This window comes from Magnolia sinica, chromosome 18 (genome assembly GCF_029962835.1).
Source record: "Magnolia sinica isolate HGM2019 chromosome 18, MsV1, whole genome shotgun sequence".
NCBI lineage: Eukaryota > Viridiplantae > Streptophyta > Magnoliopsida > Magnoliales > Magnoliaceae > Magnolia > Magnolia sinica.
In genome coordinates, this window is record NC_080590.1 from 51,006,585 (window position 1) to 51,013,640 (window position 7,056).

At 40.9% G+C, this 7,056-nt stretch overlaps 1 pseudogene; it reads left to right on the plus strand.

Annotated features, from left to right (window-relative positions):
- The first annotated feature begins 248 nt into the window (after positions 1–248).
- LOC131233613 (N-(5'-phosphoribosyl)anthranilate isomerase 1, chloroplastic-like) lies at positions 249–3,767 on the plus strand (annotated as a pseudogene).
- The last annotated feature ends 3,289 nt before the right edge of the window (positions 3,768–7,056 follow it).

A 7,056-nucleotide genomic window follows, 5' to 3' on the forward strand; every position in this document is an offset into this window, starting at 1 on the left:
TATGTTTGGAGAGGGCTGTTCTCTTTGAAGTTACACATTTTCAATGGTGTTAGTGGTTACCCATCTATCATGCATTTTTGATGTTCAAAGTCACCCATGTCATTTATCATCACTAGCTGTGTAATGGTAGAACATCACTTTCAGGTTTCCAAACAAGACAACTGCACTTGAAAAGAAATAGGCTTCATCTTAATACAGTGAGAAACAGTATGGTGTCCCAATCTGCTGAATCTTCACCTGCTCAGGAGTCACCCTTTGGTGAAGATGTGTGGTATTACATCGGCTAAAGATGCTGCAATCGCTGCAGAGGCTGGTGCTAGTCTCATTGGGATGATCATTTGGCCCAAATCAAAACGTTCTGTGTCTCTTTCGGTGGCTAAAGAAATCTCAAAAGTTGCAAGAGAGTATGGCGCGGAGCCTGTTAGGGTTGTTTGTGGATGATGATGCAGACGCGATATTAAGAGCTTCTGATGCATCAAATCTTGAGCTTGTGCAGGTAAATTTCACTCTTAACCTGAGAAACACGATGGCTACCAATACTTGTGTGCAAGATCCAGGTTGTTCATCTAGTGGTGGTGGACCCCACCATGTATGTGCCATGATGAGAAATCAGGTCGGTCCAGTATCAGCTGGGCCATAGGTGTATAAAAAGTGGACAGTTAAGGAAATTGACTAGTGGTCTGCATGTTGCCCAATTGATGAGCGGATGAGCCTGAATTTGGGCCATGGCACATACATGAAGGACCCAAATATCAGCACACATTACAGTTCTGCACATGCTTAGCAACTTTTTTTTTTTCACCCACCCACACACACAAACACACACTCACACACCCACACACACCCCATATGGGCACTCAAAGCCTTGACTCAGTGTTGAAATGCACTCTGTATACCACTGAGCCATGGGTTGGAACCCTTTGCAGGGCTCATTGCAAGCAGCATAATGCCCTTGTGATTGTGACAAATTGCGGTTATGCAGCTTCATGGGAATGGGTCCAGGGCTGCTCTTCCAGCTTTACAGCGACATAGCCAGATAATATATGCTCTGCATGCTGATGGAAGTGGAAATCTCCTGAATGAAATTACTGAAGAAGAGAGTTCTTTAGCTGACTGGCTGTTGGTGGATAGTGCAATGGGTGGCAGGTCTGAGATACTTTCCTGCATTTCTTCAATTCCCAAGCTATTATTTGCCTTCTGCATTGTGTTGCATACTTGTACACATTCCTGCACAATCGGCATTACAAGTGTTGTGCTTTCACCCTTTTATTCACAAACACTTTGGACTTGCTAATAAATTAAAAGATAAGTTTGGAAGTCCGTCTTGTATTATGCATGAAGGCAAGAGATGTAGCATTTGGAGAAGAAAAACATGTCATGTGTACAGTTGACACTGGGTTCATCTGGCTTGGTCCAGCCACAGTCCAGCTTCACTTTGGGCTGATGCCGAAGGCCTACAAGTTGGACGTAAGCTGAGTTTGCCTAAAGTCCCGCAAACTCAGTCCAACACATTACTACTTATTTAACATTGATGGGCTTAGTATTTGACTAGTGGTTCTGGCCTTCTTCTCTATGCTTGATTCCTCGGAGCTCATTAGCTGGGCTGGGTCCTATTTCATCAATTGGACCTATAAAGGCATCAACATGGCCTCAAATGTCCTAGTTGCAAGTCCAATTACGAGGCTCATTTACCATTTCCCATTTCTCATTTCTATTTCTTTAACTGGTATATTGCTTTTGTAGAACTGAACTGTGAATGTTTGCCATGAGAAGTGGCTAATGTTTTGTTTAATATGAATGTGATTTGGTATTTGTTTACTGTTTCTCATGAATAAAAGTCTGTCTGGTTTTGAGGTTCTTTTTAAAAGATTTCTTTTCCTCACACGGTTATGCAAATATTCACACATTTGATTACTTTGAACCAAGGTGTTCCATAACGGTTGATTACTTTGAACCAAGGCGTTCCATAATGGTAACGGTGGCCATAACGGCCACGCCGTTACTATTATGATACAGGCCGTTATGGCCTTTTTATTTTTATTTTTGAGAAAAAACTGTTTTGAAACCGTTATGGGGCTGTTACAGTCCATTCACGGGTCTGTTACGAACCATTACGGGGCCGTAACTGGCAGTTTTTTTTTTTTTTTTTTCTGTAACAGCTATTTTGGCCCTGTAACATGTAATGGTTATGGCTGTTACTGTTATATGACAGCCTTTACATAACCTTTTTTGAATACCTTGTTTTGAACACTGTTTTATTTGGTTGCAGTGGTAAAGGATTCAACTGGGACAAGTTCAAATTACCATCAATAAAAAGCAAGCACGAATGGCTTTTAGCTGGACGGATCAATTGCGAAAATGTTTGTGATGCCATTGCAACTCTTAGGCCTCATGGAGTTGATGCGAGCAGTGGCATCTGTGCCTCCGATGGGGTCCAAAAGGATCCATTTAAAATATCTTCCTTCATGAATAAGGTGAACTCAGTATCTATTATTGATTATCTGCACAATGATTAAATAGTGACATGATTTTTTTATTTTTAAGTATGAGCAAAATTAGGATAGTATCATGAATTATTATTTATAATGTCTGTGTAAACATCATTAACAATTATAAAAAATGCTGCCCCAGAGTTAAAAATAACTTCCAACTAGGGAGCAATGCTGACTGCTGTGATAATATTGTTGGCATTATGTGAAAATCACTACCATTTAAGTATATGATTTTTTATTCTGAAAGGGGTCCATCTTGGGACCACTAAAACCCTATTTTTTAAAATCATTGTTAATGATGATGGATTTATTTAAGAAATATCTAGTCTCTCTCTCTCTCTCTCTCTCTCTCTCTCTCTCTTTCTCTCTCACACACACACAGAGAGTTTTCTATGCTATCAAGAATTTGCATGCAGGATATTATTGGCACTTTGTGAGTCAAGATGTGAAATGATCTGTATTTACTAGAAAGTGTGTATGCTGCTGACCAGTTAACACTTGAAAAAATAGGGTTGCAACTGAGGTTGGCCCCAATGCACATGTCCAGCCCATGAGCTGAGGGCCAGAGTCCAAGCTTAGCTCTACTTCTTAGCTATGGAATCCGGGCTAGGCTGGTCCGACCAGAACTAAGCCAAGTAATGTTGAATAAGCTGGACAGTACTAGCTTGGAGTGGGCTGGACTCTCTGTCCATAAGTTATTCCTTGAAGTTATTGGACCTTAAAACTCTTGCCACGGTTCAACCCCTGGGAATGAAGCTTAGTCCAGACCTGGCTCGGATTTGTCTTTGAGCTTGTCTCTTTGGAGGTTTCAGGGCCTTTTCTGTGTTGTCAGATTTTTCTTCCCCTTGTATAATTCACTGAAATACCGTTTATCTTCTAAAACAACTTTTTTATGTTATAAAATCACTTCCCTGTTTACAAAAAACCCTGTGAACTTGCTGTAATTGTAAACAAGGAAATTTTTTTTTTTGTCAAATGCCTCCATTATATAGCATAGTTTACAACATGCCTCTATAACCTAGATATTCACTCATTTATCCCAACATCTAGGATCCAGATAAGTTCATGGTTTAGATAGATGGATCATCATAGCTCGGTGACAAAGCTTGTGGTGTTTGGAGGATGGTTGCATACCTACTGTCGACTATTTTGTATTTTACCTCATCAGCCTTCCTTCCAGAAAACTGGAGGATCCATGAGAATGATGGCCCTGCATAACAAGGCCAACACGTGGGACAAGATCATCATTCTTTGCCCACGCAAGCCCATCATTGCTACTAGATGGGACTATAGCTGACATGCGTCCTGTACATCAAGCAAGCACTCAGCACAACTCCTACTTGGTTCAAGGAGTAGGTTGGGGTAATTTCAGCATCAACTATGGCAGGCCCTAAGACCTGATGGTCACGCAAGCTTGCTACAACCGGCATGGCCGGGGCACATTGCCTTTTGAAAGTCTCACCCTGAGGCAATGGTACCTGAGCTTCTGCCTCCAAGACCAGCACCATCAACCCAGTACCGCCCTACTACTACTAATCAAGAGTTGATCACTAGAAGTGCAGCTCATCGTAACACAAATGAAGCTCCTCTCCTCTCCTGCTGCCACCACGGTAAGGCTATCCAACTCTCCCCTTGCGCTGACTAAAGGTGACTTTCTTGCACTAATGACTAGGGAATGCCTTTCTCCCTCCTATTTTGAGAACTCATCAAGTGCTTGGAGCCCCACTCTGGAGTCCAGTCGAGCAACATTCTCCAATCGTGTCCAATTTAGTTCCATCTCCTCATATTTCTAGTATCTTTGCATCTTATATGTTAGAAGCTACCGTGCCAATAACAGGCACTTGACAGGCCGATCCGTCAACTCATGAGAACCCTCTTGTCAAGGTTCTCCAAGTCTAGGCAGATATGCTTCAAGAATTCAAAGACTCATGAATACATCGTGCCTTTGCTTGAACAATGATAACTCCTTCGACTACCCTTATTGCGAACAAGAATGCTGGACTAGAGCATTGGCTAAGTGAACCATTGGATGATTTGCCAGCAGCTCCCAGAGCGTGCCCGCATCCCGATACTGAGGAATTGGTTCCCACGGCTCTGCACCGGCGCCCTTTCCTATGGCCACTTAGGAAGACTTGAGGCAGGTAGTGGCCGACGTAGTCTGCTAAGAAAAGGATCGCGAAAGAAGGAGAAGTTTGTGTACCAAACTCCATACCCCTGTGAGATTGAGGACATACACTTCCCCGTCAATTACAAGTGCTCGGATTTTTAAAGGTTCAGTTTCACTGGCTCGCCAAAGGAACAATTGATTCATTTTATCCCCACAATGGAGAATTTCTTGACAGTACCTCAGAATTATCTTCGATTGCTCGGTTGTCATTGACCGAAAAAGCTTTTCGGTAGTACGCCTCTTTGGTGCCCAACTCTGTCCATTACTAGGAATAGATGTAGAACATGTTTCTTGCAAACTTCTTTCTTTAGAGCAAGACATCAACCTGGCTGACCTCGCCTCAACAAAGAAGTGTCGAAATGAAGCAGCACAAGAGTATATTGCTTTGTAGAGATCTTTGGGGCTGTGTTGTTAAGATGTTATCTCAATTGGGTTTGGTTACTTAAAATAATAGAAATGTTAGTCTTGCACATGAACTTTTCTACTTGAATTCAAAATGTTATGAATTTTGTTTTTCCTTCAAAACGTTGTTTGGAAAAAGTGAAACTCTTTTGAATATATTTAGTTTCACATTGCTTAGAGAGAAAATGCTAGAGGGGTTTATAAACTTTGAATTATCTAGTATTCTTACTTGGATAATGGAAAGAGAAGAAGGCTAGCTTGTGTGTTCTAGTGCGAAGCATTGGAACGCATGCGCACACACTTGCGCACATGCACATGCGGTGTGGGCAATGGGTTGTGAGACGGTGTGGCTGTAGAGGCGCTAACACCGCACTTTGCACTTCGCACTTTGCAGGTGAACATTGTGTTGTGGGTGGCACTCCCACATGACTTACTACGAACCAATTCGATTCAGTGCTACTGGGCTAAGCTATTACCAAAACGCCGATGGCGGTACGCCAATCGGCCAACAGAAATCAAATGTTATTAAGTGTTGGCTGATTGAATCTTACCATTGCGCCTTTCGACCATAAGAACAGTTAGTTCGGTTGATTTGAGTTAAGTCACGTTTCTTCACAAAGACCATTATTGAGTTAAGTCGCATCTTTTCATAAAAACCGTTTTTGAGTTAAGTCGCGTCTTAATCGAACTTGAGGGTTGACAACCCCAAGTGCGGGGTTGCGATGTAGTTTTAACTCGGTGAGACCGAGATTAATCCACAGGGAAATTTCTGAGAAATCACTTAGAACAAATTGGATTGTCTGGGTTTTTAATCCAGCGAAGTAGTAAGGGTTTAAAATGATTAATAAAAAACGACTAAGGATTTAGGAATTCCCAATCAATAGAACTTGAACTTAATTCGTTTTCTCGAGTTGATAATTCAACTAGAACTATATTCCAATCCATTCTAGTCGGAAGATAAAACAATAATATCAATCACAAACAACCAACATAGATTAGAATCGCGATAGGTTTGATCTCTCATAAAGATCTAGGTAATCAATCGCAAGGAATCGAAAGCATTCACTGTACTCAGAAGCCATGTTGAATCAATCAACTTTATAAATTGATCCATTCCCCAATCTAGGAATTCCATCACAATTCAACATATAAAACTAATAACTTTCATTGAAAACAAATAAAAGATCAAATATCCATCAAAAGGTTCATCTCTTAGCCTTAGCTAAGAGATTAGCCAAGCATGAATATCTTAAATAAAAACAAAACAAAAGCATGAAAAACAAACTAGAATCAAATGATTGAAGAGGAAGGACAATTTTATAAAAGCTCCACCACATCTTGCTGTTTCCTAAGCCCTAATTTATACATAGAATGGCCTACAACACTCATTTAAACAGAAAAAATTCGCACTGACTTTGAACCAACTTCAAATTTACGCACTTTTGTTACGCTTCGGTCGCACCAAAGTCGAGCCAAATTAATTCTCGGTTGCAGCCGAATTTCTCAAAAATATGTCTAAATTCTCCGTTTCCTTTAGGTTGCACCGAACGAACCTTCGGTGGCATTGAATATCACTCGGTTGCACCTATCGGTCGAGCCGAATTAACTCTGGAAATTACTGTTTCTTGCTGGACTGTTTGTGGCACTTTCGGTCTGACCAAACCTACCTTAGGTGGGACTGAACAGTCTGTTATCTCTGTTCCTTTTTCAAGACTTTTCCTCATCTTTGGTACTTGGTTTCCTTGGATCTTTGACACTTGAATTCTTCAATACTATCATCCAAACATCCAATCCTACACTTGATCATTCTTTGAGCTTAATTCATGCCTCTTAAGCATGATTTTATCTTTGACTTCCGAATTACTTCACATGTAGAAAACATATGTTAGGGAATCAATTTAGTACTTAAATGCATTGCTAGGGCAGGCAACGTTGTGATTCTGGTAGGGCTACCACCTCGAATATGATTTTTTTTATTTTAAATAATAGAGGAAA